Below are 13,407 nucleotides of genomic sequence, written 5' to 3' on the forward strand. Positions count from 1 at the left end.
TCTTTCATTCACTGTGAGTCTGTGAGATTCACCCATGTTGCTGCATGTGTCAGTGCTTTGTTCCTCTTACTGCCTCGCATGGATATGCACAGTGTTTTTAATCCATTCTCCTACTGATGGGCATTTGTGTTGTGTTCACTTTGGGATATGATGGAAAAGATTGTGATGAACATTCTTATATGTGTCTTTTGCCAGATGTATGCACTCATTTCTCCTGACTCTTTACCTAGAATTGGGATTTCTGCATCATGGAGTAGGTATTTATTTTTAGTAAGTACTGCCATTCAGTTTTCCAAAATTGAACCAATTTATGCCCCATCCACAAACTTCATTTACTCCTCACCTGAGAATATTTTTCACTGATTTTAGAGAGATAGGAAGGGAGCAAGGGAAGGAGGGACAGACAGATGGACATACACAGAAATATTGATTGGCTGCCTCCTGTACCAGCCCTGACTGGGGATCAAACCCGCAATCTAGGTATGTGCCCTGACCAGAAATAGAACCAGCAACCTTTCAGTTATGGGATGATACTCCAACCAACTAAGCCACACCAGCCACGGCCACAAACTTCATTTAAATTTCAAGAAAGCCTTAGTTATTGGAGTGGTGGCTCCTAAAAGTGAACTTACAGCTATAATTGAGTAAATAAGAGAAATGCCAGAACCAATAGACCGGGAAATCACAGAGGTGGGCCTGCTTACCCAGTGTAAGCGTGGATCAGTTGGGTTCGTTAATGCTCTACACAATGGATAGTGCCTCCCTGAACCACCAGAACTCAGGGAATTCAGGCCGGGCCTGAGCTGGGCTTCTCAGGCCACTCAGAACGATCCCTTTCAGTGTTCGGCTCACACTAACCATACTCACAGAAAACTGATGACCCCTTCTCTAGAAAGGCATGTATTCACAGCAGTGGGATCCTGATGGGGAATCAGCAAGGTTCTCAATGTGTCAGTGTGCTGAGAAGGTAAAGTCTTGGTTATTCTGCTGCTGAGGAAGCATGGACCCTGAACCTAAAATAATCTCCCATCCCATGACAGAGGTCATCTCCAGTGGCAGGACTGCCCAGGATCCTCTATCCAGGGTCTCTCCTCCTTGAACAATAACATAGTTTTCTCTCAGCTTCTTTCTGCTGCCCAGGCTGTCTCCATAGCACACTTCTTGAGATGGGTTCATGTTCCTGAATTAGCTATAGTCTCTCTGTGCTAATCTGGTCAACCCAATAGCCTTCCCTAGTGGATTTCCTTCATCAGATCTTAGAGTTCTGGGGTCTTGCTCTGGTACTTGCCATAAGAGTTGGATTTAGGACAGATTGGGTTTGTATCCCCTTTGGGACATATCAGTCCAGCAGAAACACAGGTACGCAAGTCCAGAGATCCAGTTAGACCAGGATTCAGATCTGGTAAAAGAATCTTATGAGATCACTCAGGATCATGAAGCAGAAGGCTTTATCTCGGGGAGCACATCAAAATTTTAAGGCACAGAGGATAAGAAGCAGGGCCTAGAGGGAACCGTGTTCTTTTGGAGAGTAAAAACATACTCATCAATCCTGCCAACATGTTATTAGTAGTTAACATATTTGAATATTTCAGAAGACTTTGTGCTATTAGTGTTGGTACCTAGAAAAGCTACTTCCCATGAATGTGGCACCAGAAGGACTCTTGACCAGATTCTGACTCTGATTGTCCACTCTGACCACAACCAACTCAAAGAATGCTTTGAGGGAATCTCTTGGATTCTGCTTCCCCAAGACTGGGAGCAAAGTTTACCTGGACATCCCCCAGCAAGACTGAGATGTGTGATGCATACAGGAGAGCTCAAGAGCAGTGGAGAAAATGGTGCTTTGGGTAAGGTACCCAACCTTGTGTGAAGAACAAAGATTAGACTGTATGAGGACAGAGGCCATGCCTGCCTTGTCTCCAGTTTTCTAATACAATGTCTCCTATTACACGGCTGGATGGATGGATGGATGGATGGGTGGATGGAATAAGTGGGTAAAAATATGGATGAGGGGATAGATGAAGAGCAGGGTGGGCTTTCAGTCACTTGTGTTCCAGTGTGGTTAGATTTATTCCCTCCTCCTCTCTTGTGGCCCAAATTAGCAGGACCCACTAAGAAAACACAGAGGTTCTTTACTTTAATCTCTTGGTCTTTACTTTAATCCCTGGTCTTTAATCTCTTGAACTTCAGGGATAATAAAGCAAATTTCTATGTTGATAAAAATATTGTACATGTGGAGCTCAAACCTTACAAAAAATAAGGTTAAGGAACTTAATAGTATATGTAAATATATAAAACTTGTAATATATTTATATAACCTCTATAAGAACAATGCAGTATTGGGAAAAAGTAGATTTACAGTTGCTCATATGGAAAATAATACAATAATTAATTTAAAATAATACAAAAATAAACTCTGGCCCTGGCTGGTGTGGCTGAGTGGATTGAGCATGGGCTGCAAAACAGAGAGGGTCACTGGTTCGATTCCCAGTCAGGTTCCTGGTGAGAGTCATATGAGAGGCAAGCACATATTGATATTCCTCTCCCTCTCTTTCTCCTTCCCTTCCCCTCTCCCTAAAAATAAAGAAATAAAATCTTCAAAAAATAAACTCTGTTTCGCATGCTCACTACTGTAAACCCACTTTTGCCCTACCCTGTATAAGAGTATACCACTCAAGAAAATTTCAAAACAAACCAGCATCTTAATGATATTTGAAACGTTTTAGGTTAGCAGTAATAGGCCCCATATAATTCAAAAGAAATATTTTCAAGATATCCCTTCTCTGAAATTTCAAAGATACCAATAGGCAAGGTGTTCTGATCAAGATGGCAGAGTAGGTAGACACTGTACTCACCTCCTCCCATGACCACACCAAAATTCCAACTAAAGTATAGAACAGTCCCTCTGCATAACCAGCTGAAGACTTGCTGAATAGAAGTCCTATAGCTAAGGATATATAGGAGAAGTCACATAGAGACTGGTAGGAGGGGCAGAGATGAAAACTGGACCGACTCCACACCCACCTGTTGCAGCTGAATATCTGGAGGGATATTTCAGCTGAAGAGGCCTCCCTGAGGAGGGAGGGGTCTCAGCCCCACCAGCCAGGAACACCAGTGCCCAGAAGAGGAGTCCATGCAACATCTGGCTGTGAAAATCAGTGGGGATTCCACCCATCTGTGTGAGACAGAAGGCTGCTGGAAAACGAGGCATCCTCTGAAAGGGCCTTCATGTTGGACTCCAAGGGAGGAATAGTAGCTGGGGATTGCCAGAGACATACAGGGAGAAACTGAGTTGTGTGGCTTCCAGGCAAGAGCTGGAGGGACAGCTGCCATTGTCCCTGTGTTGAGCCCTCCTCCTGTATGGCCCTCGGGTGCCATCTTTCCTGTGTCAAGCTCTCCTGCACGCACAACCAAATCTGAAGCTACATTACCTCAGTGAACCTCGCTAGCTCTACTCTGATGCCTCCTGGAGACCCCACCCTACCCACCAGCCCAAGGGTCTTTCAGTAGCAACCAGCCTAGGCCTGTGTTGCAGTCTTTCTTAAAAAACTCTTGGAGAATTCTAGTCAAGCTTGGGGGGTGCTGGAAACATGCAGGGAGAGACTGAGTTGTGTGGCTTCAGGGTGAAGGCTGGAGGAATGACTGTCACTGTCCCTGTGTTGAGCCCTTCCCCAAGACAGCCAAACCTGATTCTGCAAGAGCCTGGTGAATTCTGCTAACTCCACGTAACGATTCCCTGAGACTCTGCCCTACCACAAAGGTCTGCAGGCTCCAGGTGGGTGGAGACTTGCCTCAGTGTATCCTGAGACTTGCTGAGTGGCCTCAAGGTCAGTACTACTGAAAAATCTGAATCTGTATTAACTTGGTGAATACCACTCACCCCATCCTGTCCACTCCCTGACACCTCACCCAACTCCTGCACCACAGGAGGCTCTTTCAGCAGCTGAGCCGTATAAGCAGAAGGCAGACAACAGCAGGTCTTGGGGTGCTTGGGCCTTTTGTGGACCTGCCACAGACCCAGTACTGGTGGCAGCCAGCCTTGGTTTGCAGCATGGCCTTTCCCGTGTGCATCTAGGCCCAGCACAGGCAACTACCAGCCACAGAGCAAATCGATTTGTAGTTCATAACAGGGAGCCCCTGGTCAGTCACAGGCAATGTCTGACACTGGTCTGCATTGCTGAGCCCCCCAAGAGGCCCCAGAACCAACACACCATGTGGCCAGCTTTAGACCACAACAGAGCATTAGTTCTAGCTTTAGTTCCACAAGTGGCACACCAGAAGGTAATCTCAACAGGCACCAGACCTCGCTCTTTGGGGTCACCCCTACCTAGCAGCTCAAAAACTATGGTCATGGCCAATTCTCACAGCCAGTCAGCCTGAGGGTCAGTCCCTCCCACAGACAGGCCAACAGTAATCAAGACTCCACTACAACAGGAGGGCACACACAACCCACACAAGGAACGCTCCTGGAGCACCTGGCTCAGGTGATCAGGGAGACTTTGCCCCACAGGATACCTACTACACAAGGCCACCCTGGCAAGACTGGGAAACATAGCATGTTTACCTACTACATAGAAACGAGCATAGGGGGGCAGCCAAAGTGGGGAGACAAAGAAACATGTCCCAAATAAAAACAGGAGAAATCTCCAGAAAAGAACTAAATGAAATGGAGGCAAGCAAGCTAGGAGATATGGAGTTCAAAACACTGGTTATAAGGATGCTCACGGAACTGAGTGAAGACTTTAACAAAGACATAGTGAGGCATTAGTGAGGCATTATGAAGGACATAGAAACCATAAAAATTGGCCAATCAGGAATTAAGAATACAATATCTCAAATTAAAAATACACTCAAAGTAATTAACAACAAATTAGATGAATCGAAGGACTGAATCAGCTATTCAGAGGACAGGGTAGCGGAAAACACCCATTCAGAATAGCAAAAATAAAAAAGAATTTTAAAAAAGGATAGCTGCAAATTTTTAAAAAAAGGATTTGTTCATTAAGTATCCACTTGCCCAGCTGCAAATACTGCACACATGGTCTGCATGTGTGCAGTTTTTCACTGTTTTTCACCTGCTTCAACCCTGTGCAAATATTCAGAGCCTTTCTGACAATGTGATTGGGTCCTTGAGTCGGGTGACTCACCATTCATCCTGCATCCCCACTAATGACTCCCAAGTGTGGGGAAAGGACCCAGAAGTCCAGCCACAGAGACCAGCATCTTGAACTAGAGGGATGTAATGCTGGGAATGAATTCCTGTACCTGCCCCATCTACTCCCCAGGGTTTCTGGAAGAATCCCTGAAGAAAAATAGGTGAGAGGCTCTTCGTCACTCTCCAGGCCCTGTATACAATGCATGCTGTGGGTATTAGATGAGAATCATTCTTCCGAAGAGGCTTATACACACAAGTCACATTGTATCACTCACATGGCCTCCCACATGGCCTGCAGGACTGTCTGCGATCTGACTCCACTAGCTCTCTGAGCTCATCTCTTCCAACATTTCCTCTACTAATGGGACTCAACTTGCCCAGCTTGCTTCCACCCCAGGACCTTCAGACCCAGAATATTCTCTCCTCTGATATTCCACTTCTTCAAGTCCCTGCTCAGATGCTTCCTCCTCACAGAGAACTGTCCTCACCAACCCTATCTAAAATACCATCCACCTCCTGCTGCATTCCTTCACACTAATTTCTTTATTTTCAGGGTAATAATTTATTAATTTACTTCTTGTCTGTCTCCTCAACTAGAAGAGAATGTCCATAAAGACTGGTAATTGTCTGCCTGTTCACTGGTGTGTCCATGGCACTTGGAACATCAATGGGTGCTTACACTGGAGGTCTATTGCAGTATAACAAATAATCACAAAGATAGTGGCTTAAAACAATGCATATGTATTATCTCAGAGTTTGTGTGGGTCAAGATTCTACATCTGGCTTAGCTGAGTTCCCTGCTTCAGGGTTTTTCATGAGGTTTCAATTACAGTGTTGGCTAGGGCTGGAGTCCCATCTGAAGATCTGATTGTGGAAGGATCCACTTCCAAGCTCATCTGGTTGTTGGCAGGATTCAATTCCCTGTGGGCTGTTGGACTGAGGGTTTCTGTTCCTTTCTGGCTGTTGGCTGGATTCTGCCCATGTTGCTCACAATGTGGCATCTTGCTTCATCATGCCAACCAGGGGAAAGAGTTTGTTAACAAGGCAGAAGTTAGATTTTATGTGGTGCAATCACAAAAGTGTCATGTCATCACCTTTGCTGTTCTGTGGTTAGAAGCAAGTGCACTTTTTCCAGAACTTTTCTCAGCCATGACAAGACAAGCTGGTTCCTTAGGCCCTATTCCACTGGGGCCAGCTGGGTAGAGAGTGCAGAAATTGGTGCATCAGGGGGAATTCAGGGCCTGTCCAGGCTCTTATATAGAGCTGACATCAGTAACAGATAGGAAAGAGCTGACCCTTTTACATAGATTGGTCCCTCACATGAAATGCACAGTTACTATACATCAGAAACTATACATTATTGAAAATAATCTGGGATGGACCAAGACATGTGGTGCAGGGGAAAGGGCACAGATCCACCATTTTCCCTGAAGTCTGAACAGTGCCTCCAACATGGGATCCAGAGGCCCCATCCTCCTGATCCCACCAGAAGCCCTCTCAGAAACAGACAGGTCAGTGGTGAGGCTAAGCCTAACAGCAGGACCACAGAGAGAGGCAGGTGGAAGTGGTAATTGTGGTGTTTTCAGACATCAGATGACCCATCCCTGGGCCTCGTGCTGATGAAAAGCCAGCAGGGCAGAGCAGTGAGGACCATCCCAGGTGCTGCCAAGCCTGAACGAGACAGCCACAGATAGTGGATCACATGTAGCCTCAAGCAGGCTGCCTAGAGCTGGATGGAGTCAACGTTTGACATTGCCTATGTCAGATCCAGAAGGAGAGGCCTGCAGCCACACACTAGACTCTGCTGAGACTATTCCACCTCCTTCTCTTTCATTGTTTGCATGGCTTTTTCTTTCACATAGCTTTTTAACATTTTTTTCTTTTTCTTCAATTTTGTTCCTACTGGTTCACTTTATTTCAAATCTTATACTTTACTCTTCCCTTTTCTTACTCTATTTTCCCTTCTCCCTTCCCTTTCTTATGTTCTTATTTTTGTTTTAAAATTTATTTTTCCTCTTTTTTGCCTCAATCCTGTTCCTTACTCTTATTATTTCTCCTCCCTCTATCCTTTCAAAATCATTTCTCTTTCCTTTAGTCATCTCATAATCTTTTTCTTTCTTATAATAATCATATTCTTTCCTCCATTATTAATCTTGGCTCATTCATTGTTGATATTGCTATTGTAATTAATTATTCTTTAATTTTGTTCCTATTTGTTCAGTATTTTTATATGAAATCTCATATTTTATTCTTCCCTTGTCTTACTCCATTTTGCCTTCTTCCTTCCCTTTCTTCTTTTGGTTTAAATTTTATTTTCTCCCTTTCTTTGACTGGTTTCTATTCCTTACTCTTGTTGCTTTTCCTCACTTTATCTTCTCAAAGATAAATCATTTTTCTTTTCTTTGGTCATCTCTTATTCTTTTTTCTGTCTTGTAATATTCTTATTCTCTTTCCAACTTTGTTTATCTTTACTCATTTTTCATTAATATTGCTGTGTCTATTGTTTTTCCTCAATTTTGTTTCTATTTTTCACAATCTTTAATTATTATTTCAAACCTCATATTTTACTCTTCCTTTTTCTTGTTCCATTTTGCATTCTTCCTTCCTTTTCTTATTTACATTTTAGATTTTATTTTTCCCTTTCTTTGACTGTTTTCTATTCCTTACCCTTATTCTTTTTTCTCCCTCTATGCTCTCAAAATCATTTTTATTTCCTTTAGTCATTTTGTATTCTTTTTTCCCTTGTTATAATATTTTTATTCACTTTTCACCTTCATTAACCTCTGCCCATTTGACATTAATATTGCTGTTGTTGTAGGGGTGGGTATTTTTACTGGTGTGGGTTTTGTTTCTGTGTGGTTTTGTTTTATTGTGTTTTGTTTTGTCAGCACCTATACTGACAACAGATAGGAATTCAAGAAGACTGTACCAATGAGCCCTATAGGACTCTTACCACAGAGGACTACCCCATGAAGACAGGGAGTCAAAGAAGGTCAACCTAATATGTAGAAACAAACAAAAAGAGTCACCTAAAATGGGGAGACAAAGAAACAACACCCAATTGAAATGAAAAAAGAAATTCCCAGAAAAAGAGCTAAATGAAATTTAGGCAAGCAATTTATCAGACATAGAGTTCAAAGTAATGCTTATAAGGATGATCAAGGAACTTAGTGGGAACTACATCAGCATGAAAAAGGACATAGAAACTATGAATAAAAACAAGGTAGAAATGAAGAATGCAATATCTGAAACGAATAATATACTAGAAGGAACTAAAAGCAGGCTAGAAGGAACTAAAAGAAGAGGGTTGAATCAGTGAGTTAGAAGACAAGGTAGAAAAAAGCACCCAGTCATAGCAACAAAATTAAAAAATTAAAAAAAACAAAGATAGTTTAAGGGAGCTTTGGGACAACATGAAATATAATTATATTCACATCATAGGGATACCTGAAGGAGAAGAAAATGAGCAAAGGATAGAAAACCTGTTTGAAAAAACATAATGACAGAAAATTTCCTTAACTTGGTGAGGGGAAAAGTCACACAAGTTCAGAAAGCACAGAGGGTCCCAATCAAGATGAACCCAAAGAGGTCCGCTCTAAGACACATCATAATTAAAATGGCAAAATTTAAAGATAAAGAGAGAATCTTAAAGGCAGCAAGAGAGAAACAGCTAGTAACATACAAAGAAGCTCTAATAAAGTCATCAGCTGATTTCTCAACAGAAACACTACAAGCCAGAAGAGACTGTCATGAAATAATCCAAGTAATGAAAAGCAAGGATCTGGCTTCCGGCCAAGATGGAGGCATAGGTGGACACACCGTACCTCCACACACAACCAAGGTTAGAACAACAACAATTTAGAGGCAGAATAACACCCAGAACTGATAGACAATTTAATTGAATGGAAGTCTGACAGCCAAGAAGTTGATGTAGACCCATTCATCCAGACCGGTAGGAGGGGCGAAGAGGAGCCGCCAGCCCCGGGTTGCAGCATGCAGAGAACAGGGAGAATTGGATGCATAAGGCAACCGGGAGCGCATTAGGCATCTGGGGTGCCCAAGATCGCAGCGGGTGGAACCTGAGTACACAAGTGGCAGCTGGCAGACCCAGTGAGGTGGCGATTGTGGACCAGGGCACAGCGCACAACCCAGGATTCCAGAGAAGGGACTGAGGTCCCAGGAGAATTAAGCTACCGCCATTGTTCCCTCCCACCCCCGCCCCCACATACAACGTCACAATCTAGCGACTGGGGTACCCAGCCCTGGTGAACACCTAAGGCTCTGCCCCTCACCATAACAGGACCGACCAGACCAAAAAAAAAAAAAAAGGGAGAGAGAGAGAGAGAGAGAGAGAGAGAGAGAGAGAGAGAGAGATTTCTCAAACAGAAGAACAGATCAATGCCCCAGGACTCATCATTTTAAGCGATTGAGAGATAGCCAATCTATCAGATGCACAGTTCAAAACACTGGTGATCAGGATGCTCACAGAATTGGTTGATTTTGGGCACAAATTAGATGAAAAAATGCAGGTTACCATAAAAGAGATGAAGGAAAATGCATAGAGAACCAATAGTGATGGGAAGGAAACTGGGACTCAAAACAATAGAGTGGACCAGAAGGAAGAAAAAAACAACCAAACAGGAAAGAATGGAGAGATAAGAATTCAAAAAAAAAATGAGGAGAAGCTTAGGAACCTCTAGGACATCTTTAAACATTCCAACATCTGAATTATAGGGGTACCAGAAGGGGAAGAGGAAAAACAACAGATTGAACACATATTAGAACAAATAATAAAGGAGAACTTCCCCATTCTGGCAAAGGAAATAGACTTCCAGGAAATCCAGGAAGCTCAGAGAATCCCAAAGAAGTTGGATCCAAGAAGAAACACACCAAGGCACATCATAATTACATCAGCTAAGGTAAAAATGAAGGAGAGAATCTTAGAAGCAGCAAGAGATAAGGGGACAGTAACTTACAAAGGAGTTCCCATCAGACTGTCAGCTGATTTCTCAAAAGAGACCTTACAGGCAAGAAGGGGCTGGAAAGAAGTATTCCAAGTCATGAAAGACAAGGACCTATATCCCAGACTACCCTAATCAGCAAAGCTTTCATTTAGAATGGAAGGGCAGATAAAGTGCTTCTCAGATAAGGTCAAGTTAAAGGAGTTCATCATCACCAAGCCCTTATTTTATGAAATGTTAAAGGGACTTATCTAAGAAAAGAAGATTTAAAAAACTGTATAGTAAAATGACAGCAAACTCACAATCATTAACAACCACACCTAAAGCAAAACCAAAAGAAAATAAGCAAACAACTAGAAGAGGAACAGAACCACAGAAATGGAGATCACATGGAGGGTTAGCAACAGGGGAATGGGAGGAGGAGAGAGGAGGAAAAGGTACAGAGAATAAGTAGCATAGATTGTAGGTTGAAAAGAGATAGGGGGAGGGTAAAAATAGTATGGGAAATGTAGAGGCTAAAGAACTTATAAGTATGACACATGGACATGACTGAAGCAAGGGATGTGGGTGGGAGAGGGTGTACAGGGTAGAGGGGAATGAAGGGGGAAATGGGACAACTGTAATAGCATAATCAATAAAATATATTTTAAAAAAAGAAAAGCAAGGATCTGCAACCAAGACTATTCTATCCATCAAGGCTCTCATTCAAAATGGAAGGAAAAATAAAGAGCTTTATAGACAAAAAAAAAAAAAAAAAAAAACTGAAAGAGTACAACTCCACCAAACCAGCATTGCAAGAGATGCTAAAAGGACTGCTTTAAGAAGAAAATGGGGGAGAGAGAGGAATACAAGTGCAAAGGGGGGAAATGGCAATGAACAAACACTGATCAGTAATAACCTTAAATGTAAATTAATTAAATGCCCCAATCTAAATGCATACAGCAGCTGAATGGATAAGAAAACACAACCTGCATATATGCTGTCTATAAGAGACCCACCTCAGAACAAAAGATTCTCACAGACTGAAAATGAAATGATAGGAAAAATATATTCCATGCAACAGACATAAAAAAGCTGAATAGCAATTCTTATATTAGACAAAATAGACTTCAAAAAAACTCATAACAAAAGACAAAGAAGGTCACTACATAATACTTAAGAGAGTAGTCCAACAAGAAGATATAACCCTTGTAAACATGTATGTACCAAATATAAGAGCACCTAAATACATAAAAATTTTGAGGAACTTTAACAAGGAGATCGACAGCAATACAATCATAATAGGGGATTTTGACACCCCATGGTCAACAATAGATAAATCTTTCAAACATAGGATCAACAAGGATATTGTGCCATTGAACGACACTTTAAAGATCAAATGGACCAAAGTGATATTTACAGAGCATTTTATCCCAAAGAAGCAAAATATACATTCTTTTCAAAGACATACGGATCATTTTTAAAGACAGACCACATGGTAGGACACAAAACAAGCCTTAACAAATCTGAAAAAAATGAAATCATATCAAGCATCTTCTTGGATCATGATGACTTGAAACTAGAAACCAACCTCAAGAAAAAACTAAAAAACATTCAAATACATGGAGGCTGAATAACATGTTGTTAAATAATGATTGGGTTAACAATGAGATCAAGGAAAAAATAAAAAAATACCTGGAAACAAATGAAAATGAACACACAACAATCCAAAACCTATGGGACACAGTAAAGGCAGTCCTGAGAGGGAAGTTTATAGCAATACAGGCTTACCTAAAGAAGATAGAAAAATCTCAACCAAGCAACCCAAGACTGCATCTAAAAGGACTAGAGAAACAACAAACAAAGCCCAGAGCGAGTGAAAGGAAGGAAATAATCAAGATCAGAGCAGAATTATATGACATAGAAACTAAAAAAAAAAAAAAAAAAATTAAATCAATGAATCCAAGCACGGGTTCTTTGAAAAGATAAACAAAACAAATAAACTTTTAACCAGACTCATCAAGAAAAAAAGAGACAGGACCCTAATAAGTGAAATCAGAAATAAAAGAGGGGAAGTAACAACTGATAACACAGAAATACAAAGGATTTAAGAAATTACTATAAACAACTATATGCCAAGAAATTGGACAACCTGGGTGAAATGGATAAAGTTTTAGAAACATAAAATCATCCAAGAAGAAGCAGAAAATCTAAATAGACCAATAACAACCAGCAAAACTGAAGCAGTAATCAAAAAATTCCCAACACACAAAATGCATGGACTAGATGGCTTCACAAGTGAATTTTCCCAAACATTCAAAGAAGAACTAAGACCTTCTCAAACTATTCCAAAAAAAAAATTCAAGATGAGGGAACTCCCAAAATCTTTTTACTAGGCCAGTATTATCCTAATCCCAAAACCAGGTAAAGGCACAACAAAGAAAGAACATTATAGGCTAATATCTCTGATAAACATAATGCTAAAATCCTCAACAAAATATTGGCAAACCAGATCCAGCAATACATTGAAAAGATCATACACCATGATCAAATGGGATTTATTCCAGGGATGCAAGGATGGTACAATATTCACAAATCAATAAACATAATACATCACATTAAAAAATAAAGGACAAAAATCATACAATCATATTAATAGGTGCTAAAAAAACATTAGATAAAAATCAACACTCATTTATGACAAAAACACTCAGCAAAGTGGGAATAGAGGGAGCATATAATCAACATAATAAAGGCCATATATCAGAAACCTACTGCCAACATCATAATCAATGGGCAAAAACTAAAAGCTTTTCCATTACCAGGGACAAGACAAGGCCACCCACTGTCATCACTCTTATTCAGCATAGTAGTGGAAGTTCTAGCCACAGTGATCAGACAAGAAAGAGAAATAAAAGGCATCCAAATTGGAAAGGAGGAAGTAAAACTGTCATTATTTGCAAATGACATGATAGTGTACATAGAAAACCCTACAGACTCCACCAAAAAATGATTTGATCTAATAAGTGAATTAAGCAGAGTAGCAGGATACAAAGTTAATATTCAGAAATCGATGGCATTTTTGCACACTAACAATGAACTATCAGAAAAAAAACAAGAAAAAATCTTGTTTACCATAGCAACAACAACAACAAAAAGTACCTGGGAATAAATTTAACCAAGAAACTAAAAGACATGTACTCAGAAAACTATAGAACACTGAAGAAACTGAGGAAGATACAAATAAATGGAAGCATATACCGTGTTCATGGATTAGAAGAATTAACACTAATAAAATGTATATACTATCCA

This window comes from Phyllostomus hastatus, unplaced genomic scaffold, assembly GCF_019186645.2.
Source record: "Phyllostomus hastatus isolate PE091 unplaced genomic scaffold, TTU_PhHast_1.1 phas_contig_16, whole genome shotgun sequence".
Taxonomy (NCBI): domain Eukaryota; kingdom Metazoa; phylum Chordata; class Mammalia; order Chiroptera; family Phyllostomidae; genus Phyllostomus; species Phyllostomus hastatus.